Source organism: Lissotriton helveticus, chromosome 2_1, assembly GCF_964261635.1.
Source record: "Lissotriton helveticus chromosome 2_1, aLisHel1.1, whole genome shotgun sequence".
Taxonomy (NCBI): domain Eukaryota; kingdom Metazoa; phylum Chordata; class Amphibia; order Caudata; family Salamandridae; genus Lissotriton; species Lissotriton helveticus.
In genome coordinates, this window is record NC_136059.1 from 1,077,423,118 (window position 1) to 1,077,439,629 (window position 16,512).

A 16,512-nucleotide genomic window follows, 5' to 3' on the forward strand; every position below is an offset into this window, starting at 1 on the left:
TTAGTGCGTTCTGTGATGAGCGAGGGTTAACCGTCAACACTACTAAAACGAAGTTGATGGTGTTAGCTTCTAAAAAGGCCAGGAAAGTCCATCTTACCCTATATGGGGCTGCTTTAGAGATGGTCGAAGAATTTGACTATCTGGGAGTCAGGCTATGTAATAGTATGAAATGGGATTCCCACGTAGCAAAAATGCTCCTGAATCTTAAAAGGGTTTCTGGAGTAAGTTTGAGGAATCAGCGCCTATCCATTAGTAGGCCAATAGCCCCGGCCCTTGCAGTTTATGAGGGAAAGGCGCTAGCAGCCGCGGTTTATGGTTCTGAACTGTGGGGAGGAGGGAATACAATGGATTTGGCAAGAGCGGAGAACAAGTTTGTGAGAGAACTAGTATCGCTCCCCTATTCAACCCCCCTAAAACCCTTTGTAACGATTTGGGCAAGAGATCAATTGCAGATATAGTACGCCTCCGCCCCTTGCTGTTCTGGGTGCGCCTAAGAAGGACACCAGAATTGGCTAAATATGCCTTGGTGTTGGATGAATTGATCAGTTTCAATGTATCCAAAAAAATAAAGTGGCTCAATAAATTAAAACAGCTGGTGATGAGTCTAGGAATGACAGAATTTTGGGTTTCCCAATCACCACCTCACAAACAGATCGTTAAAAAAATATATTGGGAGTGGGTGGTGGCTGAGGAACTAAAACGTACAAAATGGGGACCACTATCTGATCAATTTCTGGAACACAAGCCAACTAGGAAGCTAGAGCCACTTTTGGATTACATCAAAATTCCTAGAGACAGATAATTATTTTTAAAAATGAGATATGGTACACTCCCTCTGAAAGAGTTTACTGCAGGGTGGAAAGGAGTGAGGGATTTTGACGTTACTTGTCCAGGTTGCCCATGCAAGAAAGAATCTCTACCTCACTTTTTGTTTGCCTGTAGGGCTTACAAGTTACCTCGAGCTAGGTGGTTAAAACCTGTGTGTAGAGAGATGGGTGTTAGAGACTTTAGGACTGCATTACGAATCTTCTTAACTGATACATCTTCCATGCTTATAGTCTGTAGGGTTGCAAAGTATCTTTCTAGCGCGTGGTGCATACGGACCAGGCTGCTGGATACTGCCAAAAATAGAGACTCCAATCCGATCTAGATTTATGATTACTACTGAAAATGCACTTTCACTTTCTGTAATTACTTTTTATTGTAAAAAGTGTTTTTAATATTTTTAAAAATGAAATGTATGTAATACTTTTTGTACATTGATTTTATGTCTAGTAAATGTCTGTACTTTTATGATATGGAAATATCGAATAAAGTATTACAACAACAACTATGGCATTCCCGACATTCAACCAGCTATCAATATTACACTATAATCCACTGTCTTCTGAATGTATCTATGTACCAGCTCTTGTTGAACCCCTTATCCATTCCATTTTATGCCTCCAATCTCCTTCTCACTTAAATGGTACCATACTCTCAATTCTCTCCTATATGTTTCTATATTCCCACCTTCTTTCTTGTATTTGTTTTCTGGCACTACCATACTCTTGGGTACTAATCACTCCCATACCTGTCTTGGTTTTTGGAGTCCATATGTATGCTTATATCAGTCTACTACAGTTGGCCTTTGGTACCTCTAAAAGTTGTGGCATGAATGGATTTTCCTACTGAATATCAACACCAACAATATTGCGGCACAGTAATATCGAGGACAGAAGATCGAGGGACAGAGTATCAAAAGGTATGTGCATATAGAAGATATATGCACTGTTTATGCACATAGATGTACATAGATGTGGAGTCAGGTAGACAAACTCGAAGTCTTACCTGTTGATATTTTATTTTCGATAGTCTGTCCTCAATCTTCTGTTCCATCGATCTTGTTGATTCGATATTAAGGAGACACACCAATGGATGGTGGCACCATTGACCTGCCTCACTGTCTCTCACAGCTGCCAGTCACACCGGTCCTTCGTCAAACTAGGACTCAATTCAGTATCATGGGCAACTTTGAATGCGTGCTAGAGATTCCATTGGTTCAATCTAACACTTCACCTGCTGCCACTACGAGTTTTCTTATTTATGGATGATCAGAAAAAATTATGACTGGGCACATTCCATAAGAGCTGGACTGTGCAACAATGGAGCAAAATATTAATGAATGCATGCATTACTTTGTGAAATACTTTTAAAAAGCAATAGCCATCAAATGTGACCATTCAAGAGTGCAATAGGTTTCATCAAAACCCATGTGGAAGTGAGGATGTGAGCGTTTAGTGTCCAAAAAGGTGCGGGTACAGAATCCTGTCCAATATTCTGCAGCAATGACGTATGGTGTGAGGGAATTCATTATTCTTTGCAGCTCTTGAACTAAAAGAAGGACTAAAAGAGAGGGCTGTCTCCAGTCATATAGGAAGAACGAGGCTACCTTCAGGGTACACTGTACTTTTTTTGTGATTAGGAAAAATAACTCACTAGATAAGATAAAATACTTAACTGGAACAATTACCCAGCTTAAGGAGAATGTGGGGGAAGACTGCTCTTTTGGGATAGGGAGTGGAACATTGCAATCCCCATTGCATGGGCTGGAGGTCACAGGAGTCTTGAATACTTCCATGCTTGAGGTTATGTGGATCCTCCAAAAAACCCTCCAAGGTTTGCTAGAGGTTTCTATATCAAATAATGATCTTTTAAAAACCCAAGGGGAGCAGTCTAAAGAAATGTTGGGCGAGCTGGTTCAAATCAGAGGGTTAATGCCGGGTTTAGTTAGACCGATTGATGGAGAGCAGGTGGGGGTAGGTAATAAAGAGGAGGAGGAAGTTGAGCTCAGGGACTCTAACTTAAAAGAGGAACCAACTGTGTACAGGGACAGACTAATTTGCATATAGCCAGGTTCTGAGCTGGGATGGGGCAGTGAGCTAAATAACGGTGATGGATCAAGCCCTGATCTTTGGACTGGGTAAGAGTGGTCTGCTTAATTCAGACACTCTGTTCATCACCACCCCCTTTTCTGAATCGTTTTTGGCCACTACAAGTGTGGCAGGGTATACTCAGACATGAGTCCCTTGCTCACTGCTCCATCAGGATTCAAGCAAGCCAGGCCGACGAGGCTGAAATGCCAGAAACCGGTCCCCGGTAGCTTGTCTCCTTTCTGGTGAAGAATTGGCTTGGTAGTTTGGTCTGCCCTGTTCCCATGATGCACTGGGCCAGGGACAGACTAATTTGCATATAGCCAGGTTCTGAGCTGGGATGGGGCAGTGAGCTAAATAACGGTGATGGATCAAGCCCTGATCTTTGGACTGGGTAAGAGTGGTCTGCTTAATTCAGACACTCTGTTCATCACCACCCCCTTTTCTGAATCGTTTTTGGCCACTACAAGTGTGGCAGGGTATACTCAGACATGAGTCCCTTGCTCACTGCTCCATCAGGATTCAAGCAAGCCGTGCCGACGAGGCTGAAATGCCAGAAACCGGTCCCCGGTAGCTTGTCTCCTTTCTGGTGAAGAATTGGCTTGGTAGTTTGGTCTGCCCTGTTCCCATGATGCACTGGGCCAGGGACAGACTAATTTGCATATAGCCAGGTTCTGAGCTGGGATGGGGCAGTGAGCTAAATAACGATGATGGATCAAGCCCTGATCTTTGGACTGGGTAAGAGTGGTCTGCTTAATTCAGACACTCTGTTCATCGCCACCCCCTTTTCTGAATCGTTTTTGGCCACTACAAGTGTGGCAGGGTATACTCAGACATGAGTCCCTTGCTCACTGCTCCATCAGGATTCAAGCAAGCCGGGCCGACGAGGCTGAAATGCCAGAAACCGGTCCCCGGTAGCTTGTCTCCTTTCTGGTGAAGAATTGGCTTGGTAGTTTGGTCTGCCCTGTTCCCATGATGCACTGGGCCAGGGACAGACTAATTTGCATATAGCCAGGTTCTGAGCTGGGATGGGGCAGTGAGCTAAATAACGGTGATGGATCAAGCCCTGATCTTTGGACTGCGTAAGAGTGGTCTGCTTAATTCAGACACTCTGTTCATCACCACCCCCTTTTCTGAATCGTTACATTTCCCGGCAGTCAATGATTGTGAAGAAATGGGGCGAAAGAAGATATTATACAAGTGGTCTCCCGTGGTTAAGGGGGGAGGAGGCCGCACTTAGGAAAAGACAATTAATAAAACATCATGTAAGGAAGGTGAGAAGACGGAAAGGTGAAAAGTCAGAATAAGAAGGCCAAGAGAGGGAATTAATGAAAGAACCAATTGAGAAGAAGGTAAGGCCCTTAGCCAAACGAGAAAAACACTGGAACAGACTAGGACGTCCAAAGAGCACTAAAAGTGGTTTGGCATTTACAATGGGGGGAAGGAGGGGAGGAGGGGAAAGAGGTGAGAGTTACTGAAAGGCGGATAACATCACAACAGAGACTTGGGAATCTTAGATGTAGTAAGGCCCTTATAGAAAAAAATAAGGGGGATTCGACAACAAAGAGAAGGGAAGTAAGACTGAAGGGGGATGCCCACAGTGTAAGGCAAGAATGTACCCCTGATCTATGGGTCTTCCTAGAACCCTATGGACATGGTAAAGGTTGGAAAAAAGTCAGGAAATTAAACCCTGTAAATAGATCGCAACTTCTTTTTTCCTTGGCAAATTGTACAAGTCTCTGTAGTATTGGCACAGAGGACCTCAGAGAAGTAGGGTTTGTTACAAGCAGTACAGGGAGCGAGGTGACCAAGGTTCTTTCTATTCGGCCTTAGTGAAAGATGCTGCGGAAAATGCTAAAAATGAGCTGCAAAAGGAGGGGATCAGATTGGTTAGAAGGGATGAATTACAGGGACAGCACTTCTTTACGAATCATGCTGGACTAGAGTTACGGCAGATAAGGTTAATCAACTCAAATTGGAATAAGAAGGAGGGTCTTGCAATAACCATAATTGATAACTAATTTGCAAAATTTGACAAAGACATATGTTCTGTGAATAGGTTCAACGCCCTAGCATCTCCAGAATCTAGGGAATATGAAGAGGAGGGCTTTCTGAGTGAAATCGACTAGGAGCCTGGGTTGTCACACAGCCTATCAGCCATATCATGGAATATAAATGGCCACAAGAAAATATCGGATCAGATTAATTTAGATAATTTCATTAAGAGAAACGACATTGTGTGCCTACAGGAGACTTGGTTGTGTGACGATACCCTTGAATCCCTAGCTATAGAAGAATTCGTCCAATTCTCTAAAGCTGCAAAGAAAAATAGTCTGGGGAGGCCATCGGGGGGCAACTAACGCTGATTTCCACACAGTTAGTTAGGAAGGTTGAAAAGATAGATCTACGCTGGGATTGGGGATTAGGCTGTAGGGTCTTATTGCAGAACCCGGAATCCCGTTATGAGGGAATATGTATTATAAACGTATATATACAGAAGGGAAAGGACCATGATTATAAGGTGAACCTGGGAAAACTGAAAGAAGATATAGCGTCTGCTAGTGTAAATTATCAGAAGGATATTCTACTGGTGGTAGGTGACTTTAACCATAGATTAGATCCCCGAAGGGTGGATAATTGGCATAAAGAACTTCTAGAATCTTATAATATTGAAGCGGCCATCTTCCCAAGTGGAGAGATCTCGCCACAGGATGTGGCTTTTACTCAGCTGATGGGTTCACTGGGCATGGTATGCGTAAATGGGAGATTGCAGCCAGACCAACCAGCGGGTCGTACCTTTGTGAGGGGTCAACAATCCAGGCCTGGTTCTTTGGGCTCAATAAACATTTCGAGGTGGTGCAAATGACAGGCAGTGACCATTATCCATTGAGGGCAGAACTATATAATTTAAGTAGTAAAAAATAGAAAAAGGGTTTACAGGTACATATGGATTATCCAAAACGGTTAACAACTAGTGTAGTAGGGGAACACATTGAAAAGCTAAAGCAAATCCAGCAGTTAATCCCTGTCGAAGAAATTCAACTTAGAAATGGAATTACCTGGTTTGAATCCATAATAGGTAAACTGGTGCACACCTTAAAGAAAAAATTTCACTCGAAAAAGGCAGGGCTTGGGAGCCATAGTGCTAACAAAACTAGGAAGACCTGGTTTGATGATGAATGACGGATAGCAAAGGCACAGACTAGACAGAAGGAGAGACGATTAAGGGTTAGGTTCAAAATGGAATTATACCAATCGCTCGAGTCATTAAGGCTAAAATATAAATCATTAATTCGGAACAAAAAAAGAACTTATAAAGATAAGTGCTGGTCAAAATATGCTAGAGGTAATTGAAACCAGAGATGTTAAAGGATTTTGGAAACTAGTACAAGAAAGTGGGGGTAGGAAAGTAGGTTCCCTAGATTGTATGGTCCTTGAAGATGACTGGGCGGGCTACCTGGGAGAAATTTACGGGAAATGGTCAATAGTAGACGAGCCAAGACCCCTAGCCTGGCCACATGTGAGGGACGACATAAAAGAATATTTAACCCCAAGTTATATAAAGGAAATCATAGCAAGCTTGAAACTTACCCGAGCTGCAGGCCCAGATAACCTTCCGGCAGTGATAATAAAAACTAGACCAGAATGGTTGGGCTGAGTTTTTTGCAAAGATGTTCCAAGTGATCTTGGAAACAGGGATAATACCAGAAAGCTGGAAGGGTGCAATCATAAGACCTATACATAAGAAGGGCGACTACAAAATACCGAAGAATTATAGGCTAATAAACCTCCTAGACATAGGAGAAAAGGTTTTCGCAAAAGCCATTCTGGGTTTACTAAAGAATTGGGCGGAGGAAAATCAGATTATACCCCCAGAACAGGGGGGGGTTTAAAGCAGGCCATTCCACAATTGACCATTGCTTTGCTCTCTGGGCCATAGCACGAAAGTCGATGAAAATGTGGGGACGTCTATTTTGTTATTTTGTAGACTTCTGTGCAGCCTTCGAAATGGTGGACCGGGGGTCGTTGTGGGAGGCCTTAACTAGCTATGGTATTCCAAAAGATTTGTTAAGTCTGATCCAAATGCTCCATACTAAGAACTGGGCACAGATAATTTTAGATATAGATGGGAGTCTATCTGGGAGAATAGAGATTGGAAACGGGCTGAGGCAGGGATGTGTATTGGCCCCTCTGCTGTTTTCCTTGTTTTTAGCAGATTTGCCTTTGACCCTGGGAAAAGTCAGTGGGGCAAGCCCGAAACTAGATGGTAAGCATATTTATTGCATGTTTGCTCTATGCTGACGATCTGGTGATCATGGATCAGACTGAAGTTGGCCTACAGAGGAAATTGAAAATATTTAAAGATTATTGTACCAGGAAAAAACTAGTGATAAATATGGATAAGACCAAAACCTTGAGCTTTGGCCAGAGGAAAGCTGGGTTCACATGGTGGTTGGGGACAGAGAAAGTGGAATCGGTCATCGAATATAGATACCTGGGGCTATGGTTCAAAAAAGTATGAAATGGAAAACCCACCTAGAGGCGTCAAAATTAAGAACCCCTGCATCGATTAGTGGCTTGAAATTGTTTAGCAAAGCCTATGGCGATATGTCAGACAGACCAGTGCTAAAAGCCTACTCGGCTATGGTACCCCCGCAGTTTCTGTATGGGGCAGAACTGTTATACTTGAGTAGTAAAGAGAGCTGGGATGTTGAGGAAGGCAAAAACCTAAAAAATCTATTCTCACTCCCGATGTCAGCAATGGTCCAGGCTGTAAGACTGGAATTAGGACTGACCTCATGGAGCATTCTAGCCGGTATGGCCCTACTTCGTTTCTGGCAACGCCTAGGTGTGGGCGAGAACACCAAAATATCTCAGTGGTGTAAAAATGAAATACAGAATAGTGAACTAAAATGGGCAAGAGAAACCAGAGCGATCATGATGGAGATATGTCTATTGATGAAGGTTGATTTGTGCCCCACGACCCTTATGATTAGTAGTGATAACAAGGTACTTAGGAGGTTGGGGATGGAACCATCCCATGCACAGGACCAAAATTATCTTGCTTAGAAACCCTCAGTACACTTTATGACTGATGTATGGAAGAATGAACAGTGCTTTTCTTATATTGATAGGTTACCGGACTGCCGACTGTGAAGTGAAGTTTTTAGGGTAAGAATTGGGGTGAACCTGTGTTATCTAAATAACGTGGTAAAAGGCATAATGATTATTAAGACGGGAAGATGCACTTGTACCTTGGCCCCCTCATGAGACCTGCTACATATTTTATTAGATTGTCCAAAGTTCCTGGAGTTACAAATTATGTTTCTAAAACCGATATTTGAGAAATACGAGATTAGAACTAGGGCCCAGGCTGTAACTTTGATGACAGAAATGACTCACCTAGACATTGCCGTTGCTATTGGGAAATTTATGGAAAATGTGAAGGTACTTCTTTTTACTCTTTTTTAATAAGTTTTAGCAAATTATTTAATCTTAAATTGGGGAGAAAGGGTTTTACAACAGGATGTGTTTTAAGATATGTATTAGTGTGTTTAATAAGTGTATCTTTAGTTGTATTTTTAACCACATATGTATCGTTTGGGGACCAGGGTCCAAATAAACATGAAATAAACTGGAACTCACTAGAAATGATGATTTAGAACCCTGCGTCAGGAAATGTGGCTAGAAAACGGAAATATTAAATGTTGAAATAGCCACCCAGTTTCCTTTCCTAAAACATTCATTTCAGTGATAAGGCTTTGAAACAAACATAGCCATTGGCAGGAGGGTACAAGTTACCCCTGTGGTGTCATATCTTCGTGAGAATCAGTGTGCCTGCTCTTAAGGTATCCTGTACCAATGTGACCATCAGGTTCACAATTCGTAAACATTCAATGAAACCAGGGAACAACTGCATTGCCACCTTAAACGAAGGTACATGACCTCCATTATACAGTTCCTTGCAAATTTATCAACACATAAAATACCACGAATCAACAACAAAGATAAATGCCAAGAACTGATACCATGAGTTATATTTTTAAAAAAATGTTTTGCTTTTGTTTTACAAAAGTGCGCCCTTGTGGAGAAGTGTGGCTCACTGGTTAGAGGAGGCAGACCTGGAAGCAGAGGTCAGCCCGGGACCAGGGTTCAATTCCCGGCTCGGCGGGGTCTTGAGTCCTAAAATGTCCCTGGACTCCACAATTCTCGCTCCGGTGCCTACTCGGTTCACGGGTTCACACTCTGCGACTCTGGGCAATAGCTTGCTTAATCTCCACAACGGCCCCTCGCGGCGGGATGCCTGGCTTTCACCTTGCGGATACCCTGCTGGGGTTATCTCACAGGGGAATACCAGGACGGGTTCCCTAAGCAAGCGCTTAGAAACCGCTCGGTGATTTGCGCTATATAAATTCCTGTACATTCACATTTACATTGTTATTAGTTTGAATATTAGCGTAAGATCCGAGGTTCAAAACCTTTGCACCCCTAAATTGCAATTAGATGCGCACAAACTGTCATCTGAGCTGACATATGACAGAATCGTGGGTATTTCATTTGCTGCGATGAACAATCTGCAAGGCTGGGTTTTCAGCAGTGGTAACCAAGAGCTCAGAGGTGGAAACATGTGTTAGTTTATGTTAATGTAGTGCTTCACAACCCACTTTTCTAAGCACTGCAATTAACAGGTTTTATGATTATCCAATTTAGAGGTACCCAATGTATACATCTCTGGAGAATGGAGGAGTGATTTGGCCTTGAAAGGGCTGAAACTCGAGACATGCATATCAGAGCAAGAGTCAGCAGCATTTGTTTATTTATTTCTGACACTTTTTTTCCACGATTGCCCATTGCAGATGTGATTAAAGCTCACAAAAATGATGCGTCTATTATTGTAAATGGATTTCATTCCTAATTGCACGTGTATTTTGATAACTTAAATTGCAGATATACATTATGTAGTTAGGGAGTGATAGAGCTCGGAGCTCACCCGTATTTTGCGGTTTTTTAAGGCAATAGATTGCCATAAGGAAACATGTTTGACAATTTGACTGATAAGAAAGGAAAAATGAATGTGACACTAAAACCGTGGACTAACTACCCCCACTCAGAGGCAGACCAGTGCTTGAAATGGAAAAATAGAAGTGCAGGTACTCTGTACCAGAGTACCTGCTTCATTCTGAGAAGTGCTGGTACTCTACAATTTGAAGCATTACATTTCTCTTGAGAAGTGCCAGTACTCTCCCTCAAAATAAAAAAGTGCAGGTACTTGGTACAGGACAGTACCAGCCCATTTAAAGCACTGTGAGAGACTTCCTGGAATAAAGCAGTAAGGGAAGTCCAAATTATGTGGTTTAACTAACTACATTGAGTGGCAGACAAACCATATTATGTGGCATAATGCAGCATAACATGTGACAGCAATACTTCATTATTTTGACTTTTTAAAATGCATGTTTACCACACGTGGAAAAAAATGTATTACATTAGTACCAATTAATCACTTGAATACAACATTCACCGACGGAAAGGCAGCCTTGTTATCCTTTGTAAAGCGTCTGCAGTGCATTGTACTGAGTTTGAAACATTTTAGTAAAGTTTGATCCAGGAACAAAATTGTTTTTACTTGAAATTGTGCACCAGATGGTGGGTTATGAGGGAAGTGTGGTATATCAATAATTATGTGGAAAATGCAACAACTGAAGAATTAAATTATTTTAGTAGCCCTGGTCAGACAGGGGTACAAATTGGCAGTTATGATGTTACATTCTCTGGGCCTCATTTATGAGAAATGACGCATCGCTGAGTGAAAGCAGCAATGCGTCACTTCTCAGTGCGCACTCCTTGCGACGTACCTGATGCGTCATATTTAATGTATGACTTATCATGTCGCAAGGAGTTACAGATACGTCAGTATTTCTGACGTATCTGTAAGTGCAAAAGTGACGCATTGCTGGAGTGTGTCACAAAAGTGATGCAACTCCAGCAAGGCATCCTTTCACATGGGGCAGGCCCCATGTGAATGGGCCTGCGTCAGTCTTACGCCTGCTGTGAGGCAGGCACAAGATTTTGACTCAACGGCGTCCTAGAAGTGACGCAGTGAATTCTCATAGATTTCACTGCGTCACTTCTACTAGGCTTTTTGTGGGGGAACGCCCTCCCTGCATACATTATACCTGGCAAAGGTATAATGTAGCGCAGGGGTTTACAAAGTGACACATCTGCTTAGATGCGTCACTTTGTAAATAGCACGCTACAGGAGGCATGTTTCATGCCAGCGATGCATCACAAAAAGTGACGCATCGGAAGCGCAAAACTGGCGCAAGGGCTCATAATTGAGGCCCTCTGTTTCTATGTCAATTTTCAGATTCAACTAGCAAATAGTTGTACACGAACAGTTGACCTAGGCCTTTTACATGCTTGCATTATTTGTTTATTGAGAAACACCACCGCAATGTTACATAAATGGGACAGAGTATATTGTCTCCCCTTAGCGGTAGAAATATAGACACGCATTCTTCCCAAAACCCATTTGTGCCATCATGCTGTTTGGGGGCTAGTTGCTCTGCACTTGTATAGCTTTCCATGGTCGAGATCTAATGAAACATGAAAACTATTGTTTTTCGCTAAATGGCCGTTGGCCAAAACACATTTTTAAACCAAATCGGATGTTCATCCACACGCCTCCTCCACACTTCTCTGTGTTATCAAATTCAACAGATTAATATACTGGAATAATAAAAAAAAGACATATTTAATTAGAAAAAGAACTAAAGAAACAGAAGCGAATGCTAATAACATGCAAATTCCAGTTGGGGAAATGCAGAGAGTGCGGTCGCGAGAGTCAGCTAAAAAAAACAAAAAAAACCAGCAATCATTGCACTGGCCAAGATTGTTAGCGTCCCTGCTGCTTAATGTTTCCTGAAGGTTACTCCAGCATTTACTGCAGGGTAATTCTAGTGCTATTGGCATTAGGCACTGCAAAGTACAGAGCAAATCCTACCAGCCGTAGAGGGTAGACCCTGTGTAGCGAATCCCATTATCTGAGCTGCTGAAGCACGCTTCACGCGCACGCATAATTACCATAGATGAGCCAACTCAAATGGTAATTGCTGTATTAGAATAAATGGTAGCAGGTCGACATGCGACCTTAGAAAATTCTGGCGGCGCAGAGATAAGTGTGATTGCTGCTCCGGCGACATTCTGCGAGCGGTAGCCAATCTGCTTCCTCCTACTAGCCGTGGGTTTGTGAGCTCACAGGTGCGACCCTACGTAGCAATTGCTTCCCCCTACCCCATTTTTATGTTGAAAAAAGATATTGTTACACAGGTGTGCGCGCTCTTAATTGCAGTGTGCATTTGTTTTGAATCGCTGTCAAGCAGGACTTTCGCCCTACTTGGTTGGTGTACCTTCAAACACATAAATAGCAAAAAGCTGAAGTAGGAAATGTTCATTTTTTTTAATGTCACATTGATAAGCTTACAAATCATATCTTTGCTCAAAAGATATCATGGCATTAAATACAACAGCGTATGCTACCAGAAACAACACAAAAGTACAGAGAATAGAAGAAGGGGTCTCAAGGAGAAACTCTAGCAATAGCAGATATTTCGTAACAGGTCCAATTTCTGATTTTTAGGTTTCACCTGCAGTTTTAGCAGTCTGGTCAAAAGATATTTTTTGCAATACCAACACTAACATTGAGCTGTGGGTCACCTATTGCTTATCACTGATTGCCTCTTGAGTCAATCTCATTGGCTTACTTCTTATTCAATGGCTTTCTGGCTCTTCATGTCTTTGGGCTTTCCCTGGAAAATGGCTTCTTTACCATCTTTTGATTGGATGGTTTTATACATCCACTGCTTATAATATGGGGAACTACTTTTTTGGTTTACTTTAAGCGCTAGATTGGAATGCATATGTTCACATACTTTCGCCCCTGTGTGCTGGATTCCCCTTCACACCCTAGCCCAGAGCTCGCTGTGTTCTTTATCCCACATCACATCCATTGCTTACTCCATTTCTTTTCGTCCTGTGTGATTTTTTTTAATAGCCCACTCTGCATTGGTCCTATACCTCTCCCCTGCCCCCCAGCTCACTGGCCTCCAGTCAGCAGCATTTACTTGATCCCCAAAACCAGACTCTTAAATTTTTTCGAGCCCTGTTCCAATTTTTTATAATAGATTAGCTATTTAAGAATGACCAGCAGGTGGTGGGCGGCCTAACCAAACCATTTGTGTGTGTGTTATGCATGCATGCATCTACATCAAAATATTTGGCCATAATAGCATCATGACGTATACAGCCACATGTATGATGATGCATGCCCTTGCATACATCATAGCATTTTGATTTGCCAAAGTTGTTCTGTATCAGGAAAGTTGTGCTACAAGTTTGCACAGACATAGGGCCACAAACTGACTTAGCTGACAGCCCTTGTCAACATAGAACGCCCAAATAACAAAACACTAGGGGGGTTAAGTGAAAATTCTACATACAGCAGCAACTGTTTTGATATGGTTGCTTTGTGCTGGGGCTGCAAACTAATTCTGCCCTGCACTCTGAGTTCAGTCCACCCTTTCTGGAAACAAAGAGGTGTTAAAATTACTGAAATTGGATGGGACGGGTGGTTAAAAACTGTCACTGTCCCGACAAATTTCAGATACCTGGCACCCTGCAACTGGCCCATGTCTCTTTTTAATGTATTTCTATTATTTAGCAGTAGTCATAAAAACGTACTCTCACAGAATGATCAAATATCAATAGAAAAGAAAAACAGAAACAGCTTCAAGGAGCCAAGAATTAAAGTACTGTGTGTGCCAATAACATAGCAGCATAACCCCCTTCCTAGTCATATACACCAGGTTAAAAAGAGAAACAAAACTCATTAGAACACATAATTAATAATTTAATTACCTCAAAATTTCCTTCTCTGAGTGCATACACTTGAATCTACTCCCAAGCTCAGAAGAAGCCTGAGGAGAGGCGATTTGAGATGTAAAATGATCCTACTCAATGCCCCTGACGGATTACCCGAGAAATATCTTACAACAGCTCTAAGCAACAACATTGAAGAGATACAACTTCTGTGTGAAAACAAACCCAATTGCTCCCAATGCTTCCCATTAGCGTGACTCAGTAGGGTCAAACATATCCCATACAGTTGAAAATCTCCAAAGAGATCCCGCCCGCCATGCATACACTTCCTCAAAGACTCATTTGTTTTTCATTTTGGCAAACAAGTGATCAAAGCTTGGGCTCTCAACTCTCTTCCAATTCTGTATAATTAAACTCCAGGCAACTAATATTCAGATGTAGACTAGACACTGTAGTTTTTTTGTGTAGAGGACGCAGAGATCGAGATAACCCAAATAATGCCAACTTAATAACTGGCTCTACTGGAACATGAATTCACCTATTCCATTCTTGAAATATAGCACTCCAAAAATCATATAGTGTTGGATATGTGGAAAAATTGTGAGACCAATCCCCCACCTCATCAGCCTGGCACCGTGAGTAATTAGCGGAAATGGAATGTACCATTTTGTGCGTAGCATGGGGTGTATACTACACAAGCCACCTGGACATAAAAGCCAGTTTTGGAAGTTGGCTAATCACAACGATTTGTGACCCATCTCAGAGGCATTGTCCCACTATGCTGTTATCTGACAATCTGTCATGCTTAAAATCCTATCCACAAACCTTGGAGCTAAATTGGATTCAGTATTGTGACGAAGCGCCCAATAACAGTTTCCATCCTCAGTCAACTTATTCTTCAAAATTGGCCCCTTGATTCAACTCCTACCAGGTCCTCCTTAGCAAACAACTTATTTGCTGATAGCTGAATAGGAGTAGACGTATGGCTTCCTCGAAAAGCAGGGCTGTTTCTTCCCAACCTATACACTGCCACACCCCACAAAAATCCTTTAGGCTACTAAACACCTTAGATTTCCATATATGTACGATAATTTTACACAGGGCAGGGTGGGATACTATAAAATATTCAATTGGGGTGTATGCGTAGTACTGTGGAACCTGCCATGAAACGAAGAAATCCTGCTACAATATTTTAACGACTGGAGGGTCTTCTTCGGGGGCTCAGCAGTTCTTTGGAAAAAGGGTAGATTAGTGTATGACTCTTTGACCATTAATGATGAAAAGAAATTATCAAATTCCTCAACTGAAGAAGACAAATGAATAATATGATCAAGCATCTCAGCCTGGTAGTATGTCTGACAGTGAGACAAAGCCAAACTGCCCCCAGCGCATCTAACTGAAGCACTGCCAACTTGACTCAGGAGAGCCTATTATTTCACAAAATCTGCTGGAAAAACTGATCTAATTCTTTGAAATATGATATCTTAATCCTGATGGGAAGGTTGGTCAATAAAAACAGAATTGACGGGAGAATTGTCTTCATAATGAAAGCAATGCAGCCAATTAGTAATAGAGTAAGGGAAGCCCATTTTTCTAGCAAACCCTTTACCTTCAGATGTGTGGCTGATAGTTTAAGTGAAATCATTGCGAATAATCACAGGCCACGGAAAGGACTAGATATCTAAGTTTGTTGCAGTGTATATAAATCTTGCAACCCAACCAGGAGGTGCGCATGAGAAGAATTAAAAAGGACAATCTCTGTCATGGCTTGATTAATTTTGTATTCCCCCACCAAGGTAAATTCCTCAATTCCATTCAGGGTCTTTGAATGTTTGCCTGATCAGCATTTAAGTACAAAATGATATGATCCGCAAATAATTAACTTTTTGACATCGATTGTAGAGGTGGGACAATCAACTGACCTTTCCGAGTTTTCTCTGCAAGTGGCTCAAGGAATAAAGCGAAAAGTATGGGAAACATCGGGCACCCCTGCCGGGTACTCTGATTGATTTTTACCACGCCTGCTTCCCTGGGCTTGAATATCACTCTGGTTGCAGCATATTAAGAAATTGGTCAGGGAAACCAAATTTCCATAGAAAAAAAACATTGCTTCCCAATTGACTAAATCAAAGGCCTTTTCTGCGTCCATCATTAAGATGGCAGCCTTCTCCTGATTCTTTGAGAAATAGTCGATGGCTTGAATTAGAAAAGTAGTATTAAGAGAGTTTTGGTGCTTCAGTAAAAAGCCACATTGATCTTTATGGATCACACTTTGAGCCAGTGGATTAGTTTGTGTTGACCAAATCTTTGTGAATAGCTTATAGTCAGTATTTAAAAGACTCATAGACCTATAAGAGTTCAGGTTGGGCTTTGTTTTGCTGTTTTAAAAATAACTGACTATTATCGTTACATTAAATGCTTTTGGAATGGCTGCCCTATCCCATGCTAATTAAATTATACCACAAAGAAAGGGAGGAGTTATTTAGCAAACAATTTATACACCTCTGTCGGGATCCTATCACTACTGCAGAACTTTGCATTTTCCATATTTTTCAAACTATTGGCAACCCCCTCAATCTGACTTAACCCTAATATCTCATCTTTGCTTTGTCTCTTAATCTGGAGTAATGTAAGCAAATTGCAAAATTGAACCGATTTGGATTGCTCTACTCCCTCCCTTATACCATAACCATAGCTGTAATAGTTGAAAACACCTTGGAGA